Source organism: Schistocerca serialis, chromosome 1 (genome assembly GCF_023864345.2).
Source record: "Schistocerca serialis cubense isolate TAMUIC-IGC-003099 chromosome 1, iqSchSeri2.2, whole genome shotgun sequence".
NCBI classification, from domain to species: Eukaryota; Metazoa; Arthropoda; class Insecta; order Orthoptera; family Acrididae; genus Schistocerca; species Schistocerca serialis.
Window position 1 is genome coordinate 227,921,378 of NC_064638.1, and position 23,931 is coordinate 227,945,308.

Genomic DNA, 23,931 nt, shown 5'->3' on the forward strand with positions numbered 1-23,931 from the left:
CATCATGTCGCTCTTTTCAGTTCTGAGCTCACAGTGAGAACGTAAAGATGGCTAGAAATTTGCGTCTCCTGCCAAGTATAAGGGCCTGGCGAAATATTTCGCCTGAAGCTATGAAATCCACACAACGGAACTGTTATGCGGTTCGTCCTTCACAAAAATTCTCGGCCGCAATCGGCAGGGGCAAATGAAGATGCCCCTGCAGCGTTTTCTGTGGGAAGTGTTTTATCACCCACAATATAGCCCATATTTGGCTACCCCTGAGGTTCATCTCTGCTCAAATGTACCGCTGGGTTGTTGTTGTTGTGGTCTTCAGTCCAGAGACTGGTTTGATGCAGCTCTCCATGCTACTCTATCCTGTGCAAGCTTCTTCATCTCCCAGTACCTACTGCAACCTACATCCTTCTGAATCTGCTTAGCGTATTCATCTCTTGGTCTCCCCCTACGATTTTTACCCTCCACGCTGCCCTCCAATACTAAATTGGTGATCCCTTGATGCCTCAGAACATGTCCTACCAACCGATCCCTTCTTCTGGTCAAGTTGTGCCACAAACTTCTCTTCTCCCCAATCCTATTCAATACTTCCTCATTAGTTATGTGATCTACCCATCTAATCTTCAGCATTCTTCTGTAGCACCACATTTCGGAAGCTTCTATTCTCTTCTTGTCCAAACTATTTATCGTCCATGTTTCACTTCCATACATGGCTACACTCCATACGAATACTTTCAGAAATGACTTCCTGACACTTAAATCAATACTGGATGTTAACAAATTTCTCTTCTTCAGAAACGCTTTCCTTGCCATTGCCAGCCTACATTTTATATCCTCTCTACTTCGACCATCATCAGTTATTTTGCTCCCCAAATAGCAAAACTCCTTTACTACTTTAAGTGCCTCATTTCCTAATCTAATTCCCTCAGCATCACCCGACTTAATTAGACTACATTCCATTATCCTTGTTTTGCTTTTGTTGATGTTCATCTTATATCCTCCTTTCAAGACACTGTCCATTCCATTCAACTGCTCTTCCAAGTCCTTTGCTGTCTCTGACAGAATTACAATGTCATCGGCGAACCTCAAAGTTTTTATTTCTTCTCCATGAATTTTAATACCTACTCCGAATTTTTCTTTTGTTTCCTTTACTGGTTGCTCAATATACAGATTGAACAACATCGGGGAGAGGCTACAACCCTGTCTTACTCCCTTCCCAACCACTGCTTCCCTTTCATGTCCCTCGACTCTTATAACTGCCATCTGGTTTCTGTACAAATTGTAAATAGCCTTTCGCTCCCTGTATTTTACCCCTGCCACATTTAGAATTTTAAAGAGAGTATTCCAGTCAACATTGTCAAAAGCTTTCTCTAAGTCTACAAATGCTAGAAACGTAGGTTTGCCTTTTCTTAATCTTTCTTCTAAGATAAGTCGTAAGGTCAGTATTGCCTCACGTGTTCCAGTGTTTCTACGGAATCCAAACTGATCTTCCCCGAGGTTGGCTTCTACTAGTTTTTCCATTCGTCTGTAAAGAATTCGTGTTAGTATTTTGCAGCTGTGACTTATTAAGCTGATAGTTCGGTAATTTTCACATCTGTCAACACCTGCTTTCTTTGGGATTGGAATTATTATATTCTTCTTGAAGTCTGAGGGTATTTCGCCTGTCTCATACATCTTGCTCACCAGATGGTAGAGTTTTGTCAGGACTGGCTCTCCCACGGCCGTCAGTAGTTCCAATGGAATATTGTCTACTCCGGGGGCCTTGTTTCGACTCAGGTCTTTCAGTGCTCTGTCAAACTCTTCACGCAGTATCATATCTCCCATTTCATCTTCATCTACATCCTCTTCCATTTCCATAATATTGTCCTCAAGTACATCGCCCTTGTATAGACCCTCTATATACTCCTTCCACCTTTCTGCTTTCCCTTCTTTGCTTAGAACTGGGTTTCCATCTGAGCTCTTGATATTCATACAAGTCGTTCTCTTATCTCCAAAGGTCTCTTTAATTTTCCTATAGGCGGTATCTATCTTACCCCTAGTGAGATAGGCCTCTACATACCGCTGGGTATGAAGACAATATTTTGACACAGACAACAAGCTGCAGTCCAGAGTAGAAAATTATCGATAAGCACTGGTGGCAGTCTTCTATAACGAGGGAACTGAAAAGTTGGTATAACGCTACGACAGTGTCTTAAGTCTGAGCGGCGACTGTGTAGAGGAGTAGTTGGAAGGTGTAGCTAACAGTTGCAAATAAAACAGTTTGGATTTTCACTATGGTTTCCATTTCGTGACCTATCGTTCCTTTCTTTCCTAAGATCCCTCGTATAATAACGCCTGAGACAAAAATGCCATTAGATGACAGCGGGGATCTGGCTGACAGGATACAAGACGAAATAACAGCGATTTTAATCAATGGAGAGGCTGGCCGGAGTGGCCGAGCGGTTCTAGGCGCTACAGCCTGGAACCGCGCGACTGCTGCGGTCGCAGGTTCGAATCATGCTTCGGGCATGGATGTGTGCGATGTCCTTAGGTTGGTTAGGTTTAAGTAGTTCTAAGTTCTAGGGGACTTATGACCTCAGAAGTTAAGTCCCATAGTGCTCAGAGCCATTTGAACCAATCAATGAAGTGGCAGCGTTGTGCTATAGTGCTTTGTCGTCAGTTATGACTCGTGCAGATTACAGTTGCCTCGCACATAAGTTCGACGCTCTGGCTAAACAGATTAGTCACCTGCTATCCCGTCGCAACTGCAGCAATGACAGAGGCCACTGTTGCAAGGCATTATGCAGTCGTTCCTTTAAGAACTTCTTGGCGCCGAGTGGCGGAAAGCAGCCACCTTCTCTTTGCTGGTCTCGCAGGAAGTTTGGAGAGCAGGGGCTCAAGTACACCACACCGTGTGCGTACCCAAATTCCAGCGGCAGTTGGACATAGGGGTCTCCGATTGCCGAACACACTCTCAGACTCTCGTCGTCAGTGATGGGATGACAGGACAAAAATTTTTTTGTGGACGCTATCTCAGACTCGTTTATTTATCGACATATTTTGCTGTACAACTGCCGGCCACCGACTTAGTTCTGCCTCTCTTTAGCAAACAATTCATCCATAGCAACTGATGGCACTCAACGTATTCAGTTAGCCTTCAAGCTGAGCTGTGCCTTCCCCTGGAACTGCACCATCACTGACGGCACGAAACACATAACTGGAGCAGAACTGCTGGTGCATTATTACCTTCAACCCGATGTGGTGAATGGGAGAGTTGTCAATATCATTACAGGCCTTAGAACTGTCAGACTCCGATGCAGTGCTGTGATACATAGCGCCAAGTTCAGCAAGGTGGCACGCTGTAAATACGCCAAGCTACTTGAACAGTTTCCTCGTACTCCGAAGGCGGTACGTCGCAATATCGTACATTACATTAAACCGCCGATAGTCCAGCAGTTTCGTGCATGCGTAGGCCAGCAGCTCCTGACCGTCTGGCTATCACAAAAGCAGGATTCAACACTCTGCTTCAAGAAGAATTCAACTCTTTGCTCTTTCGCCCTTCTGTCAGTCCGTGGTCATCACCTCTCCACTTTATAACCAAGAATTGTGGCTCATGGTACCCGCGCGGTGATTATGAAGCACTTAATGCAACGACACTGCCAGGTAGATCCCCAGTACCACTGTTAAGAGATTATAACTATGCTCTGCATGATTCGCCCGTGTTTAGTGTGCTAGACTATACAAAGAACTTCACACAAATTCCCGTGGCAAATGAAAACTTACAGAAAATAGCCATAATCATGTCATTCAGCTTCTTCGAAATTCTCTTCATGATAGTTGGTCCATGCGATGCTGCACAGTCTTGGCAAAGGTTTATGACTCCATGCTGCAAGGGTTGTCATGCTGGTTTGGCTATGTAGTTGACATTCTCCTCTGCGGAACAGCACCAGAAACATTTGGTGGAAGTCTTTAAACGCTAAGTGCAACATAAAGTGGTATTGAATAGCGCTAAATGTGTATTCGGCTAATTCGCCAGCGGGGTCACCACTGCTTCCTGAGAAAGTGGAAAGCATAATAAACTACTTCGTTTCTTAGGAATGCGTCATCTGTCTGTTACTAAAACCACTGACAGCAGCACTTTTCAGACCTAAAACTAAGAGAAACTCTCCGAGCCTGTAGATAGACGCAACGAGCCATACATTGGAAGCAGTAAATCATAGCAAAGTTACTCTCCTGCCATATCCTGCACTGAACGCACCTCTTGCGTTTGTGGTAGATGCTAGCCAGGCTCCTATCGGTGCAGCATCACAGCAGCTAGTCGATTGTGCTTGGCAGCCACTTTCCTTCTTTTCACACAAGCTCTCCTCCAAAGCAAAAATGGAGCGCTTACAATCACGAACTTCTTACTGTTTATGAATCGAACAGTTAGTTTTTCCCTCAGCTGGGTTCCAGAGAGTTCATAATTTTTTCCAGTTGCTAGCCGATTGTGTACGCATTCAGGCAGAACAACACAAATGCTCATCACGTCAGTACAATCATTTAGAATTCATTGCAGAGCTGAGCAATGGCACCCATCATATTTCAGGTACTGACAGCGTGGTTTCCAGCTGATGTCTAAAGGTAGCAGTGTAACAAATGCTTCATTTTACCCAACTTGGAAAGAGTACAGGAATCTGATCAGGAACTCCGGAATCTACTGAAAGCTGGATCATCCGCCCTACAGCAGACCAAAAGCTGTACCGCACTGTTTCTATTTTCTGCCATCCACATTCTACAGATCTACTTTTGACAAACTGCACAACCTGTGCTTTATGATCGGAAGCAATTCTTAAATTGTATTTGCATATAGGTCGGCCAAAATAAAAGTATCCAGAAAAAGTTCTCTCATTTCGTGACAATCTGGACAAGAAACAGACCATTACAAAAGTATCTGAAGCAACTCGTATCATGATATCTTGCTGAGATGAAATATAAACAGGATCAAATTTCTACGAAATCGTCAGGCCAGTGCCTGAGCACTATCGGAAAGCAAAGCAAAGTTATGTTTTCTGTTGTGACTGACGTAAGGCAAACAAACCTATGAATGTATCTTCAGTCCTGACTGTGACTTATGAATTAAGTTTAGATACTGGGACATGCGGATTCTCAGCTTTTCATTCCTTCTTCTTCAGTCTATCTGCGTACGTGAAATAAGAAATTACATCGCAGTGCACCAGAAAAATCTCATCTGTTCGTTTAACAGATCGTGCTTATATTAATATTGGTATTTTGTTCGTATTTTTCTGGTCAGTTCCGCATTATTCGAATCTACAGAAAAATGGTGCTTGATATTTCCATAACGTAGGCCTATCGTGTTTACCCCAACGTATCCTCAATAGCAACGATTTCACATATCTGTCCTAAAAGTTTGTTTTCCTACGGTAACACCATTCACACTATATCCCTGGCACGCACTGTAAATTGCGTTTAGACCCATACCGCAAGCGTCAACCCCAGCTCCTCCTGTGTTACAAGCACTCTACTCTAGACTGTACTGCCTCGTAGCTCAAGACGCATCGCTCTCGTCATTCGTAAGATACCTCATCTCCTGAAACAACGGCAATTCAATTTTTTCTACTTATACAACTCTATACAAACTACTAATGCCAACGTCTCGTAATTCCTTATCCCCAGTCTCGAACATATTTAAACGTTCTTCCTGATTTAATGTTGCTCTTTCTCCCGTATTTCTCTGTTTCATCTTTCCTTTGTCGTAGTTTTTGTTTTCGCATTGTGCGTGTTATAATAAAAATCTGCAGTGCACACTCATGCATGTTTGTTCTAACATAAAAATTAGTATGTCTCTGTTCTAAGATGTGTCTAGTTTGCTACAAAAGGCACAATAATGTAAGCAGCGTAGATTATTTAACACATGAAATACAAAAAATACTAGTGGCCTAATGGTTACAGGTACACGTAAAAATACCAGCTTTGAATTTATTATTGTTGTACTGTTTCTTTGCTAAACGTTTCAATAATTCGATTCTTTTACGTAAAAAAGGCATGCAGTCGCACAGACTATAATATAATATCTTTGTTTCACAGATGAATATCCTCTCACATCAGTTCTTTAAATAGAGAACTAAACTGATTATGACGTTGTAATTCAGTATTTTTTTAAAGAATAATGTATTTTTAGGATATGTATTTTTGGGATATTTCATGGATGAGATTAGAATGTGTTTCCGATAATACTTATATGTCATCGGCTGATAAATGTCACCATTTCGGCAAATAATTAAACCTTCCTCCTCAGTGCTCATTTGACCTACACAGTCGCTGTATACGGCCTGATTCTGCTTTATTTGTGTATACATGAAAGGCAAATTGAATTAATATTGTCCTGTTCCCGATATCGTCTAAATACGCACGGTAATTGTCAGGCAATACTCTCTGCTGACCCGTAATGAACGCCGATAGCGAATATCGAAGTAGCGCGTGAAACGGCGTCAGAGTATTCAATCACCAATTTGATATTTAAATCTGACTCGGTCAAACGTAAATGTCATATCATGCTGAAGACACCGATCCTATCAACGTACCCGTTACAACAAAAATAGTATCCCATGAAAACAAAATAGTATCCTAGGAACAGAAAAGGGCATCTAGAAGGAAAAAAAGCTCATCGAAGGACAATAATCTTCTTTCCAATCATTAAATTCAGCTAAATTCATGATATGAACTGACTTCTTCAATCGTTCGTAAAGATGGTGCTTCCCTAAGTTACTCTGAACCAAAAATCTAATTTATCTAATTTACATCACACAGCATTCCTTGGAGGTAGTAACAAACATTATACTCAGATGTTGTAATATTCTGCACTCAACAAACTTCTCTTAGCGGTTTCTAGTGCAAGATTATTCATTGCGATCCATATCTCCTTGAATTATTCTTAGTTTCAGCGTACTGCGTTAGCTTCAATTTAATTCGACACATTCACATACATAAGCTTAAAACATATAAATGTAATGTATAGCGCATGAGTAGGCAAAGAGGTCCCCTAACGTTCTATTATATTGGTGAACATCACTCACTGGAAACAGTAATTACCATAAAATACCTACGACTAACAATCTGGGAGTATCTACAGTAGAATAACCACTTAATCCAAAATGTAAACTCACTGAGAAAATCTTAAGTAGGTATAATTCGATCAATTGGCTTGGACCTTCAACATGTTCGATTAATAGAAGAATAGGAGAAGGAGGGAGAGATAGATAGATAGATAGATAGATAGATAGATAGATAGAGAGAATATCGAACGAAGCGTGTCTCTTTACGCCAAGGGATCGTTTAGTCGTGACCAGAGCGTTTCGGATATTCTTAAAAAGTTGAGATGTTACTATCAAACGGTGGGTCAAGTCGCAATCTCTCTACAGATATATTAGGGTTCAAATGGCTCTGAGCACTATGGGACTTAACTTCTGCGGTTATCATTCCCCTAGAACTTAGAACTACTTAAACCTAACTAACCTAAGGACATCACACACATCCATGCCCGAGGCAGGACCGTAGCGGTCGCACGGTTCCAGACTGTAGCGCCTAGAACAACTCGGCCATTCCGGCCGGTTATATTAGGGATCAGAAGTTTAAAGGTTCTTCTGGCCAAGCGTATCTTACGTATCTCGTAGGCCAAGTAAGTTCCATTACCTTCTTCACAGAGATCGCGTTTACCCACACCTCTATGTATCCGAAGATTAATAAAATTATTATTTAGAAAGGTTCACTCCACTCTAGCGATCGAATTGTGGACACTGAATAGTGTGAATGGTTCAGAAAAATTATTTTTGGCATAAGCTCTTCTTCTATTCGTTTTTCCTTTATTATGCGAGCCAAGGATGTCTTGACACCAAGATCCGTAAGCACAATTATCTCTGGTAAAGCTCATTACATTTCCCAAATCCAAGAAATTATTAATTATGTAAGTTTTGTTCAATTTAGACGCCTCTTGAATAATAAAATTGATGATGTTTCACAGATATAACTTTCAGATAACTATGCTTTGAAAATCGTTCGTAGATTCACAGCTCATATCACTTCTCGCAAACTCAATAAGTCAGAGATTAAACACAAGTTTCTTTTAGCGTCGTAAGGTACATAAATTTTCACTCAGTAAAAATCACTGCTCTTCCTGATCCTCACACACGCCTCAGTACAAATAAGCTGGAGTCATCAGTTTTCAAAATAATTAATTATTTAACATTTTTCTTTTTAGAAGACACAGAAGTTTTATTTCGTAACACCATACACAGATGTGTGCTACGCAAGCATTTCAATGTACATCTCCTATCAGGCGAGGCTCTTTCATAACAGCTAACATCGAACTGTGACATAGGATTCAAGTTACAACATTACATTTTCGTTTATCCAACATGAATTCATTGTTAAAAACGTAGTCCACAGCATCTAAGAGAACTTCTGGCATCTTCTTCCTGCGCTCGGCCACCAGCTCTCTGACGTCTGTGTCTGGCTCAAAATGAAGACTCCTTCCGTTGCGGCTTAGCTGCTGCGCCGCTCATGAAACGTAAGAAACAAAGAAACATATACATATGCTGGTTTCAAAAAACATTGCTGGTGTTACAGTATACTTAACGTGAATAAGTTCAAGCCCACTCTTGCGATGCGTCGTTGCTGCGCTAACTGCTACTGTAAAAAGTCCTGTGCGAGCACAAAGATCCAGTGGGAGACACTGCAGAAAGGGCGTTGTGTATCATGGGGAGGGTCACTGTTGAATTTCCAAGAGCTTAAGAGCTTACATTCCACGAAGAGGCGGGTAACATATTACTTCCTACCACGTCCCCGTAAGGTGGCGTGCTGAATACAGATTTAAGTGTTAACATCAAGAAGCTCCCTTCGCTCTTGACGACGGCGGCAACGCGTCGTGCTTTTATGGACTCTGCAGGGAACCGAAGGCGTTGGGGAGCCACTCAGATTCACGACCGCTCCATCATCGACCACAAATCAAGAAGACTGTTCGGAGATACCTTTAAAGAGCGCCGCTCATGGAGCCCAAAAAGTGACCTGGTGGAGCAGCCAAGCAATTTCATTTCCACAGAGTTTCTCTCAAACCCGCCCAACTCTACTCTGGAGCTTATTGTCTTGCTGAAGCTACAGGGCACCTGTAGGGTTCCGTAAGTGGTTAACGAGTGTTGTGAAAAACTTAAGCATTAATCTAATTTTCGTATGATGTGTCACTGCCAAGTAACATAGCTCGATAAAACTTGAACCATACACAGAACTCATACAGTATAGTACAGGAGACAACCGAAAGAAACGCGAAATGAGACAAACAGAAATGACACTTCTATTCCAAGACAATATTTAAGACGTGATCCTAGACAAAGTGAGTAGCCGATTTGTTTATTTATTTAGCGTCTGTCAATATAAACTGAAGTGCAGCTAACATACAACTGAATAATCTTACAAAATGAATAAAACCATAAAAACGAGTAATACCTAGACTTTTAATCCATTCAAGGGCTGCTATGCCACTTCAAAGAAATCTTCTACATGTCTTCAGGCCGTCCGCTACAGCTTGTTAAAGAGTGTTTTATAACCTGATTTTCATTGCCACAGTCTCATTTAAAGGCCACAGTTCGTAATAACCGACGGAAAGTCAATGAGCAAAACAAAAGTAGTATCTGGCGTTCCCCAAAGAAGTTTTATATGTCCTCTGCTGTTCCTGAGCTTCACAAATGATTGAGAGGGCTGTCTGCAGATGATGCTATTATTTACTGTCTAGTAATGCCATAAAATTATCAAAACCAGTTGCGAAATCAGTTGCGAAAGAATTTAGACAAGGTATCTGTAGGATGCAAAAAGTTGCAATTGACTCTAAATAATGAAAAAAATACGATGGGTGAACAGCTGCGTCGATGAAGTGAGAATTGAAACTAGTTCTATTGCAAAAGTGGTTCTGTTTTGTAAACAGTGATAATGAATTGTAGTACGGTTTTGTTGTTATCGAACCAGTGGTTCACGTAAGTGTACTGAAAATGGTTATATTGTCTTATGTGACCAATTTATCATTATTATTTATTTTTTAGTATAAGGACTTAATAATGTCATGAGTACTATGGATCGAGGGCAATATACTCGTACTCAATATGTTCTATTTAGTTCTCTATGCTAAAGTCAAATTATTTATTCTATGTTAGATACTATTATTTTAAAGAGGACAGTTTATGTTATTATTTGAACCCTGTTAAGGTTTTGTTTGGGTTACAAAGAATTTTGCCAGAAAGATTTTTGTTTTCTTTGTTGATATTCTGCATGTTAAACAAATTGCTATTAAAACTGGGCCCACATCCGCACAACCCCCAGCCCAAATCCCACACCATCTAAATTCCACGCACCTCTCTGGTGGCAGAGTGTGGTTATGTGTAGTGAAGTTGTATGCGTAGTCTGTTAGCCTTAGGTTATAAATTAGACTCTGCCATGCTTTCCTGTGTCCGGTTTGAGTCATGGCAGCCAGAGAATTGCCGGGTGCCGCTCGGCTGAGAAAGGAAGAGGTTGCATTTGCAGTATCAGTGTGCGGGCAATTTCCAGAAACCGCCATGACGGGGCTAGCCCAGAAGCTGCAGGAGGTCATGGGTGAGCCCATGCAGTTGCCTGGAATGCAGCCTGAGGCCGTGAACAGTTCGACACCCGAAATTCGAATTACTTGTGCTGTTCTTGCAGAATGAATCACATTCGAGGGGCCAGCCTCGTAGATTACAAGACAGGACTGTGATTTATAAGATCATTATCAGTGACTTATTAAGAATTGTGGGCTGCAAGCACAGTTTGGTGTTAAACCAATTAGAGTAGAGGAAGTTATAATTACAGAATTAACGTCACTGGTCAGTGATCTGATAGAAAGTACAAGAGAGGGTCAGAATAGAGTGGAAGAGTTTGCTACGAAACCTCACCACGTAGGGGCAATGTGTAACAATGATTTCCCTATTACTTCCATACCTGATACCATGAAATTCCTTATGGTGGTGAGACTAGCTGTACCAAAGGAGGTATATAAATTGTGGGACAGAGGAAAATGGCAGTTGATGTATCCATATGATGAAGGTAGTTTGGTGGCCTGGATAACTAAGACCTCAGTGGAAGAGAATTCGCTGAGAATGTTTCATCACAAGTTATGTGAAAGAGTAATAGCCGCGCATGCTATGAAGGAGTGAGCAAGCAGTAAAGGAAGAGTTTCGTGAATACATTAAGCGTGTTTGCGGCGCTGTGCTTGTCTTTTGATCCAAGCCACAGAGGCCCAGTTATGAAAGCAAGGTCCTTGAAGTTGTCCTTCAAGCTTTGGAAACATAGGAAAATCGGATCGGGCCATGTTGGAACTGAATGGACAGTAAATCCAAGACGTTCGATTCTTCCAGATGTCGCAGCGCTCGTGTGTGGTACAGCATTGTCATGCTGAAGAAAATGATGTTTCATGTGCGGACGAACTCTTCGAATTCGGAACTCGATTACAGCACGCTGTTTCTCAGTTACCGACATAGTTATGTTATACATCACCATGTTATGCACTACAATTCGAAGCCATCCAGCAACAGAGGATTGCAAATATGTATACATGAAAAATAAAGACGTAAAATGTTAATAACGTTTGTTTTATTTAAAAATCTTTAATAGTTTTTACATTAAAAATCCAGAACCATTACTTTCCAGCACACCTATGTATTATTGAGGGAATAGAGCAGATGATAGGGAGTGGGAGATGTTCGCACAACGGCCTCTTTTATCTTTAGCTGTGTAGAAAAGAATTTTGGTAGGTTCTCCAGGGCAGAGAACCACAAGTGAACGACGTAGGTGATAAAAGGTTGTGGGGCAGAAATATTAAATTTTACAGGTGTTTCTTTTGTGGTGAGAAGGGACATTTCACCCATTCGCCCACAAAAAGGGAAGGTGGACAGTAGAAATACAGACAGGTGCCATATGTGGCCAACAAGACCCCCAGATCCGCCCCAAATAGAACATGTCTAGGACCAGTTCGGACGTCAGTTCTGGCCAGTACTAGTATCCAGAATATCAAGGACCAATCACGACAGTTGTGGGCTAGCTTGACTCAAGAAAGGCTACAATAGTTCTGAAACGGCTTTACCAACAGAATCAGTGTCTGCATCCAGACCAGAGGGGGAGCAACGTAATATTGGTAAGTTGGCTCATACTACCTAGTTCTTTGTAAATTTGACTTTGCAGTCAGTATAATAGCATCGTGTACCCTCTCAACCTATGAAGTTTCATTTCATTTCATTCTCCCCTTCCGGGGTTTTCACTTTTTTTCTCAGGCAGTGTAAATTAGACATACTTTTAGTTCTAAACATACTTAATGGCGAGACCTTCGAGGTTGAGCTGTTAAACCGCTATTATGTTGCAACTGATTCTGAAAGTTTCATGCCATCACCATGTATAGCCCTAAGTCTACCAAATGATAAAGTTGCTTCTAGTGCGACAAGACAGTCACATATCGCTGGCCATATCTGATTTTTTTCGACTCATTTCTTGGGTACTTTTCAGAAGAGTACAAAACTTCCTAACTCTGGAGGCTACAAATTACCTTTTTAAAAAATGTGTTTGCCCAGGCGTTTGACCTGCTTTGGACAAGCCATACTATAGGTCAATCACAGAGGCCCTAGCGGAGAATGCGGTTTCCTCTTTTCAAACCCACTGCCGTTAAACGGCTGCAAGCCCCTGAATGACGAATTCACCTGCCTGTAATCATATCAAAGAGTATCGATTACAGCATTATTAGTATGCTGCTTGACACAGCCATGTCGATCAAATATCTAGACGTAACACCGCAAGGAAATATGAAATAGAAGCAGCAAGTAAAGGTTGTAGCAGTGAATGCGAATGGTTGACGTCAGTTTATTTGGAGAATCTTATGAAATTTTGTCTCATATGTAAAGGTCAGTGAGCTGTGGCCGGCTTGTGTTGATGCCATTTGTTCTCTGGCAGTTTGTCTCAATCGAGTGGCGTCTTATTTCTCCCGAGTTACTACCATAACGAATTGCTGACTTGCCTCTGTCAATAGCAACACCTGCGCTTATCGATACTAGTACTGATGTACCATCTTTGGTGTGACCGCTGTATTTCCGTGTGGTGGTGCGTGTGGCAATCAGTCGGTTGGGACAGGGCAGCGAGGAAGTCTCCACATTGGTAGGTCACGCCACTACCGCTGGTGGCGTGCACGTGCGGTCGGATTGTGAGGCACTAGCTGCGAGAGCTACAAAGTTCGTTGCCCACCGAATCTGGACACTGAAGTTGTTATGAAACCGCTACTACTGTGACATCTCTTCGTTTATTGGCGGTTGAGGCTTCCTGGGCCATTCTGGCTAGCAATAACGCATGGTGTGTTGGCGTCGGCGAATTTTTGCAGCCGTCTTCCTGTGTGGTCTTTGACTATTAAATTGGTTGTGAGTTATCATGAAGTGCACCAGCGGTATTTTCTGCCTTGTGGATGTTAACGCCTCAGTTACCGACCCTGGTCGTTAGCATAGTTTTCCGGCAGTGTGTTTTTCCTCGCCGTGTTGTTTCTGTCTGGCACGGCGCGTAGTTCGACAGCCTTTAATTGTTTGTTCATTTTTTCTTCTTAAGAGTGGTTATTGTGCCTTGGCTGTTTTCAGACGCCGATTTTGAAGGCATAGTGCGGCTGGTATCTTCGTCCTTGGCTGATATTTTCCGTTGTCGCGCCGTTGGTCGGGCGGAAGGGAATTAATTAGGTTGTTGGTCGGTCCTTCAGCCGCCCCTGGGTCAGGTTGCCATCCAATTATTTAATCTTACTCTTGGCTGCCTGTCTCACCTCACCTAATGTTAGAGATACCTCTTCAAGTGGAGTCTTGGAACACTTCTCAACACTAATGTTCTCTTGGTTTTAGTTTGTGATTTTCATTTTAGTCTGATATACTTTGCGAGGCCTTCAGCTGTGTATTAATTTAGTTTGTTTTAATTTTAAGATGAGGCCTTCAGCCGACTTAAAGTTTGAAGACTGATTTGTTTAAAACAATTTTTTTTTTTTACGTTTGCTGTATCTGAACTTCTTGTTATCCAGGCCCTAAGCCCTGAGTTGTTCAGTTTCTTGTGTGTGGCCTTCAGCCGAGTATTTACGTGAAATATTTTTTTAAGTAAGGCCTTCAGCCGCGTGTATTTTTTAAATCATTTTTTTATAACTTGTGTTCAGGCCTTCAGCCGTTCTTGTGTTTGGTGTGGTTTCGGACCTTCAGCCCAGGAGTTATCGCACGTTAAATAGGCCGTCAGCCAAATTGTTTTAATTTGATCCTTTTAAGGCAATATGTAATTAAGTGGTTCTTAGGAAAGTAAAAGTTTGTGTGTTTTGTGCAACTAACAGTAATTGATTACTGCCCCTCCTCCACAACCATAACCTGATCCGCTCTGTCCTGCGAAACCAGATTTCAGACATAGCATATAGAATATTAATGCGATCCATTCTCGAATACTGCTCGACAGTTTGCGATCCCCACCAGGTCGGATTACAGGAAGGTTTCGAAGCAATTCAGAGGTAGCTTCCTAGATTTGTTACCGGTAGCTTCGATCAGCACACATCTATGACGGAGAGGCTTCGGGAACTCAGATGGGAGTTCCTAGAGGGAAGGCGACCTAATTTCCAAGGGACACTTCAAAGAAATTTAGAACATTCGCTTTTGAAGCTGTTTGCAAAAATGTTCTGTTGCTGCCAACGTACATTTCGTGGAAGGACCACGACGATATTAGAATTTCAGGCACAAACGGAGGCATATGGACAGTAGTATCTCTTTCTTTCTTTCCCTCCCTCCCTCCCCCCCCCCTCAATCTCTCTCTCTCTCTCTCTCTCTCTCTCTCCCTCTCCCCCTCCCTCCCTGTTTGCGAGTAGAACAGGGAAGGAAACGAGTAGTATGTGTACGGGGTACCTTCCACCAACACCACTCGGTGACCTGCGCAGTTTTTGTGTAGATGTGGAATGGGCCGACACAGCACTTGTTGGTAACTGTGAGAAAATTCATTTCCTTTCCCTCCAAATCTTGTTATGCAAACAACTGGTTCTTGTCCAACACCGTGCTTAGGCGCGAAGGGCTCATCCAACTAGTGGAACATTGCTATCAGCCGACACGAGCCTCTTGCATGTCAAGATGCAATCAGAAAGCCAAGAATGGCAAGTTTCTGGGGGATTTCCTTGGATTCAAGAATACAAAGCGAAATTCTCGCAGCTGACCTCCCCTTCATATATAGTTTTCCCAACTGCTGAGATTTAGGTTTAGAGAAGAATAATTTTGGAACTGATCTTGGAGAAGCTGTCTGGGGCACTCGTGATCCACAGGTCGCCTTTCATGTAGATGAGGTACCTTCCACAAGTTAGCCGGGCATTCATGATTAAACTGAGCTTCTAGAGAGCTCCGTGTTTCAATATTTTAGACGACTTTACGGTGTTTGTGTTGGAGCAATTTTTCAGACAGCATTAAAAGACTGCTCATTTCGTTGGAAAGTAAAAAGTGGCTCAAATGGCTCTGAGCACTATGGGACTCAACATCTGAGGTCATCAAACCACTAGAACTTAGAACTACTTAAACCTAACTAACCTAAGGACATCACACACATCCATGCCCGAGGCAGGATTCGAACCTGCGACCGTAGCGGTTGCGCGGTTCCAGACTGAAGCGCCTAGAACCGCTCGGCCACTTCGGCCGGCGTTGGAAAGTTGTTTTCTGTCATTTCAGTGTATCGAGATTTTGAATAAGTAAATGAGTTATTAAATGTAGACTTAATATGAATCTCAGGATCAAACTGTTGTCTTACAACTGATCCTGGTTAGATGCCACTCTAAAAACAAATATGGGGTGAAACAGAAGCAAAGGTACATGCTTTTGAGTGGTGATAGCATTAGGGGATTTAAGCGAAAAATTTCGTATGAACATATGCCTATTCCGAATGGTTTCCAAAATGGAACACATTTGATGTAGATTATTATTTATTTCTCTATTATTATTCAAACATTGTCATTTTCTACAACGTACCACAGCAGTGTTGAGGAATCCAATACGAGCAAATTGATAGAGGACACTTGTGATCTATCAAGTCGGGGAAACTACCTCAATGTGACCTACAAATACTATCGAAGCTATAGCGCATAGGCGTCGCTTGAGATTTTCAATTTTTTCGCGTTGCCTTCGCACAAACTATTAATGCTATAGGAGTATTTTGTAGGAAATTTAATGTAGCTTAATTCTGTTCTGCGGTTTTAAATTGTTTAAGAAAAACTTACGAAAGCGATATTAAATGCGTTCTATCACGGGAACCATTCGGAACAGGGCATATGTCCATGCACGTTTCTTGTTCGCAGTCACTAATACCATCACCACTCAAAGCATCTACCTTTCTCCCTGACTCATCCTGTATAATCTCTTGCATTCCTAATTTATTCTCTTCACTGTCACTGTATTACAACGTAAAGCCAACCCTTTTGTTTAAATAATGAATGCGACAGCATTTTGATCTCTGATTATGTTTTATGATTTACGAACATTGCACTGAACTGATATTAGATGTGCTAAACGCAGGCTGAAGAAAGAAAAAAGTAAAGACAGGCAGCACAGGAATAGTTAACTAGTTACAGCATAAGAAGAAATTCAACAGCTTTTCAGTAGTATACGTAAAATGTCAGATATACTGGTTTCCTTCCACAGATCCTATGTGAACGCTTCGCAGGGATGTGGAATAATAAAAAAAGAATCTGAAACTCATTTTCATTTAAGAGACAACATATTTACTGGTAACGTAAGTGCCCTGATAATTGACAACCCTTAACTAAAACTGATAGAAACCTGAAATAAACTGGTTTGTACATGTTGGTTTTAAATACATCCATTACTTGACAAAGTGTAATATACTAATTTAAAAAAAATACTGTTCATTGTTGTAATTCTCTGGAAAATAATTAAGTAACTCTGTCCAAATTTAGCAGAAAGAGTAATGCTTCTTAGCTTTATCTTCATAAATAGTCCTATCATTCATTATTTTATAAGTTACACACAAAATACGTTATCTGAAATATCCTGCAGATGTAGATAATCGTTATTTCTGGTACTCATTCTATGAAAACAGCTGTTGATCTGAAAGGAGAGACCCTATAAATGACAAATTACGTTAGCTATAATTACATTCAAACTTGTTAATGTATCTGTGGTAACGGACGGCCACGTGTAAGTGGATATTATCTTCGGCTGAAGGAAACGAATGAGGGTTAGAACAAATTTCAGTCATTTTTTATAGTTTCAGTGGTTGACGTCTACCATGATAGACCAATGTGTAGCGAATTATAGGCTTCATGGTCTGCATATTTGACCAACACGTAGTTTTGGTTTCTTTAACTCTACCTAAAACGTAAAGAATTTATTTGTAAGGCAGAATTTTGTATTCATAAAAAACGCTGAATTAGGTTCAGACACTCGTTAAAAGGTTTCGCATTCCTAGATTTGGCGAGAACATTTTGAAGTTGCCTATAAATTGATGAGCTGCAAAAGTAAGCAAATATTTCACCAGCTCACCACACTCTTACAAGAGGAGGTTCTGTGGACTGCATTTACGTGTTTTCCATCTTTGTTTGAGTTATTAAAATAGTTTAGCCAAGTTTTTTGACACATTGTATACTGTCCCGTGCTGCCACCGTGAGAGTGTAGCTAGCTTCATAAAAAGTAAACATCTTATGGTATAAGATAACAATGCATTGTTTTACGCGTCTACTTCAAGATAATGAAGCTTTTCGAGGTTTAAAAATCATACAATTACTTTTTGGGCTTAATTTTCCAAAACTACAAAATAAATAATTACTTTTCTGCTAAATAACTTTTAGATAAATGTTTTGTTCTAAATGAACCTCACTTTACTATCCAACTGTATTATGAACCATATTTATAGAAACATTTTCAAAGTAATTTGCCCTTACGTTTTTCCTGGGTGTGTACACGTGGAGATGATCAGCGCCACTGAGTAATGCAACGAAAATTTGCTATGTTTATGGTATTGAGGTTCATACATGATGTATTTAATCTTTCAAAAACACAAGAGCCGGATTCCGCTTAGAATGCATCACACCACACACCACACCTTCGTCCTCCTTGTTACGCAACTAATTAGCGTGCGCGCGTAAATACGCACAAGAGAATTCCACATACCCCGTGGACTCTGTCTCTCTCTCTCTCTCTCTCTCTCTCTCTCTGCCTCTTCCTCTTTCTCTGCTAGCTACTGCAGTGAAGTATCTCGGAGCTACTGCTGCAGCCAAATTAACCTCAGCTTGCGCAATGGCGTCATAAATCTTCCTCCTCTACCATATAAACATCGGAGATGAGATGAAATAATCATGTCAAAACAATGCAGGAGTTATTCGAGGTCTCCACTTTGTGCCCACACAACACCTGCGCTGTTGATTGGATTATCCCTTTGTTTCATTTTGCGACACAGTGGTAACGAGAGTGTAGGATTCGGCTTTTATAACGTATTCGTTAGTCGGACGGGATTACGTGCTCTGGTAACGATACAGCATTGTTTGTATTCACATTGTCCACAACTGATTAACTGTACACCGAAGTTGACAGTTCTGAAGCAGTGCATACACAGTTTTACAGTCAGCAAGAGTTACTTTCAAGACTTGGTACTGTGCACAATGAATCTACTGTGGTGGCGCAGTAGCAAACGCAATATTAATCACATGCATGAGGACCAGGGCTTCAAATACCCTTCACGTTGTTCTCATTTAGTTGTCCACGATTTCTTTAAATCGTTCCAGAAGAATGCTGGTGTGACGTCACAGAATACATCACGGTTGACCATGAGTTGATGCAAATAATAGAACTTACAATAAGATGTATGTAAATAACGATAGATAAACGTATGTTGCGATGAAAGAGAGTACTTAAAAACAAAGACACTTCACCTAACATTCATCAGTTTCTTACCTATTTATGTTGCAGAAAATTGTGCAGTATATGACCGTTTCTTATAAAAGGAAGAGTGTACACCTCTCGTGTTCCTTAAAGATAATAATTTTCTTTCTCAGTAATACAATTCTCTAAAAACATAGTGTAACGAACTCCCAAAAAGCATTACTTTCCAGAATGTTAATGAGACATCCACAAACATTTCTTGGTTGTTTGGCATCTATTTATACTACCTGATAAGATTTGTTTATCTATGACGATTCGGTCTTAGTACATATCCCACTGATTTTTACCTCAGAGATTACCTTTTTAAGTGGCATTCAGACTTTCTAGCTATCAGTATGTAATAGGTGGTATTTACTGAATGAGTTAAGCAATTCTTTTCTAATTTAAAGACCTGTGACCTCGATTTCCGTGGAACTGACACGTAATAAGAAAGGCATAGATAATCAGAGCACAGAACTTCCAGTTTACAATTACAAGACAATTCTGAACTTACCGGATAATCTTCACACTCGCACTGCCATCATAATAAATATCAAAACGAAGAAGTTTAAGCGGAACGTCAGTTCTGTTTACACGCAGACCGAAACTACATCTACATACATACTCCGCAATCCACCATACGGTGCGTGGCTGAGGGTACGTCGTACCACAACTAGCATCTTCTCTCCCTGTTCCATTCCCAAACAGAACAAGGGAAAAATGACTGCCTGTATGCCTCTGTACGAGCCCTAATCTCTCTTATCTTATCTTTGTGGTCTTTCCGCGAAATATAAGTTGGCGGCAGTAAAATTGTACTGCAGTCAGCCTCAAATGTTGGTTCTCTAAATTTCCTCAGTAGCGATTCACGAAAAGAACACCTCCTTTCCTCCAGAGACTCCCACCCGAGTTCCTGAAGCATTTCCGTAACACTCGCGTGAAGATCAAACCTACCAGTAACAAATCTAGTAGCCCGCCTCTGAATTGCTTCTATGTCCTCCCTCAATCCGACCTGATAGGTATCCTAAACGCTCGAGCAGTACTCAAGAATAGGTCGTATTAGTGTTTTATAAGCGGTCTCCTTTAGAGATGAACCACATCTTCCCAAAATTCTACCAATGAACCGAAGACGACTATCCGCCTTCCCCACAACTGCCATTACATGCTTGCCCCACTTCATATCGCTCTGCGATGTTACGCCCAAATATATCGACGTGACTGTGTCAAGCGCTACACTACTAATGGAGTATTCAAACATTACGGGATTCTTTTTCCTATTCATCTGCATTAATTTACATTTATCTGTATTTAGAGTTAGCTGCCATTCTTTACACCAATCACAAATCCTGTCCAAGTCATCTTGTATCCTCCTATAGTCACTCAACGACGACACCTTCCCGTACACCACAGCATCATCAGCAAACAGCCGCACATTGCTATCCACCCTATCCAAAAGATCATTTATGTAGATAGAAAACAACAGCGGACCTATCACACTTCCCTGGGGCACTCCAGATGATACCCTCACCTCCGTTGAACACTCACTATCGAGGACAACCTACTGGGTTCTATTGCTTAAGAAGTCTTCGAGCCACTCACATATTTGGGAACCAATCCCATATGCTCGTACCTTAGGAGTCTGCAGTTGGGCACCGAGTCAAATGCTTTCCGGAAGTCAAGGAATATGGCATCCGTCTGATACCCTTCATCCATCGTTCGCAAGATATCATGTGAAAAAAGGGCGAATTGCGTTTCGCAGGAGCGATGCTTTCTAAAGCCGTGCTGATGTATGGACAGCAACTTCTATGTCTCAAGGAAATTCATTATATTCGAACTGAGAATATGTTCGAGAATCCTGCAACAAACCGATGTTAAAGATATTGGTCTGTAATTTTGAGGATCCGTCCTTCTACCCTTCTTATATACAGGCGTCACCTGCGTTTTTTCCAGTCACTCGGGACTTTACGTTGGGCAAGAGATTCGTGATAAATGCAAGCTAAGTAAGGAGCCAATGCAGTAGAGTACACTCTGTAAAACCGAATTGGAATCTCATCAAGACCTGGCGATTTATTTATTTTCAACCCATTCAGCTGCTTCACAACCCCAGGGATGTCTATCACTATGTCCTCCATACGGGAATCTGTACGATCCTCCTGCGTGAAAGATCTCTCAAATGCTAAATTTAAAATTTCAGCTTTCGTTTTGCTGTCTTCCGTTGCCAGGCCAGACTGATCAGTGAGTGACTGGATGGAAGCCTTCGACCCGCTTACCGATTTTACGTAAGACCAGAATTTCCTTGGGTTTTCAGCAACATCTTTTGCTAAGGTAGTGGTAGTGGTTGTATGCTTCGCGCATCGCTCTTTTTACAGCAGCACGAATCTCTACTAACTTTTGCCTGTCCTCATTCTCCCGATCTTTCTTGTACCGCGAGTGCAACTGTCTTTGCTTCCTGAGCATTCTCCTACTGCGCAAACATCAACACAGTAGACAGATAACACTACATACAAGCCCAACACGTTTCCGAGAGACAGACATCTCGGTGTCTGGCTGGACCGGAAACTTACATGGGGAGCCACATCGAATATGTTGCCAACAGAGGGCACGCGAGGCTCCAACAACTGTACCCAATTCTCAACAGGGAAAGCACACTGAATAGGAGGGTGTCGAGGTCCATACACGTGACACTGATTAGATTTCTTGTGACGTACGCAGTTCCCCTCTGGGAATATGCAGCTCCTACACGAGTGCGCCGCCTGCAGATCATACAGAACAAAGTGCTACGAATAATTAGCAACGCTCCACGCTCCACATACACACACACGCACACACCGTGGATCTTCACAATGAATACCGCCTTGAAAGCCTCAAGGAAGTATTAAAAAAATACGCCACACGACTATACAGGAACTCGAGACACTCGAACAATCCTTTCATCCTTACTCTGCGAAACTATGATCACAACCGTAGGAGGAAGCATAGGTGGCCAAAGACACTCCTAGCTAGGGCATAACCACCTATGGCAAGATAACACACACCAACAAGCGACAAACGTCGGCAAGCCCCTGCATATCAGCAACTTTGACTGGAAATAGCAGCTGCTACTAAAGCCGACCAACAGGCTACAGCAGAGAAACCGACGAGCTCGCCCACTGACGCACGAACCACCAATATCACCCTACACTGTGCATCTGATATATGACCTATCGGGCACGAAACGATGATGAACCTGTTTCAGTTTTGCTGACGCTGACAGAGAGATCAACACCGGCATCCAGAGGGAGCCGTCGTAACAGCACCGCACAACGTCAAAGATATCGACAAGCATGATACCCACTACTAACAAAGCCAACACTTGCATGACCTGTCGCAGGCAGCAAGACATCTGCTACTGCTCTCACCATCCGACCTAACTATCGAAGAGGTTTTTTTCCCTTGCCTCTTGCCTCGGCACTTTTTTCCTCTGCCCTTCGTTTGACTTTCGACCCAATCCATTTCCAGACGAGAGCGTATAAATGGTTAACCTTAACCAGACGTACGCAACATCGCAATATCCACATCCAGCGACACCTCATGTTAGTGAAAACTAACCCTTATGCAGAGATGGCAGTAGAACTTTTGAGTTCGCCATCATGCCGGTGAGGTAGTGGAGGGGCTCCACTTCACGTTAAAAAAAAAAAAAAATTAAAAGGTACTAATAAAGGAGCATACAAAAAATGTCGACACGACGAGCCTTCGACTGCATCTGTTAACTGAAAAATAAAATCATGTTTTTTTATTTCTGTACATTGGCATCAACGTGAATTCAGAATATAGCATAATATTGCCTACATTATTATCCCTGTGTTCTGCAATAGTGACATGAAGGGCATCACATTTAAACCGTTCAGTTATGGCATCATAATAATTAGGATATTCGTCATATTTTTTTAGGCTTCTAGGAAATCGGTACTATGTAGGCTGTACCGTGATATGTGGTATTTTTTGTCAGTCTTGTAGTCAATAAACTCGAGGAAATAAACTGATTATTCTCCAATATTATGCTTGTTGCAAAGGAAAGCTAAAGCTTGAATGTTGTCCACCTCCAAAACACTGGCAAGTGTAGTTTAAGCTCTTTTAGCTCGTTGGTGCATAAAGAAGCTAGCGGACCCAGCAATGCTTTGCAATTGCTAAATACACATGGGGATTGTATATAAATCCTGATAATCTTCTCACACCTCTTGACATCCTTCTCCTGTCTCCCTTCTCTCAGTTTATCACCTCCTCCTGCTCCCCTCTTCCTGTTCATCACGTCACCTCCCCCCCCATCCTCTGCCCATCTCCTCCTCCCCATATCGGCCTCCATCTCCTCTTCCCTCCTCTCTCTGCTCATCTCCTCCTTTCCACTCTATATATCCATTAATCAATCCCTCACCGTCCCTCTATACACATTCCCTCTTTCTCTTTCGATGACTCTGAGCTTTCTTTAATGTTACAGCTAAGGAAACCTTCAATGCTTGAGTTGCTGAAAATATTTGGGCAAATCAGTTGTGATTATTAGTACATAGTATAAGAGACCGCTCCAGCTCCTGGAGCAGTGAGGATAGTAGTTTCAAGGACAGTATTCTGCATAGCTTTAATGTGCAATTGAGTACATTTACGAAGTTTCAGACGATTCACGTTCTGTAGTAATATTCTAATCCTGAACTCACTGTTATAAATACAACTTTCATCTTCCTGTTAAAACTGACTGCGAAGAAGAAATTAAAAAATCACAGTTCTCTTCTGTTTAAATTATATATATGAGGAGAATTAGTAGATATGAGAGAAACTATTTGCATTAAGTTCAAATGCCCTGCTATCGGAGGTAAGACTGACTGTAAGAAAGACTGTGAAACAGCTCGTTTTGCAAGAGATCATACCACAGTATTTCCGTCGCCACAATCGTTTACAATAGAAAACCTGTACATTGATGTTAAAAAAAATTAGCGCATGTCCGAATGAATGTTTATTAGAGTATTGCGTAAAAAAAATTGAGGTA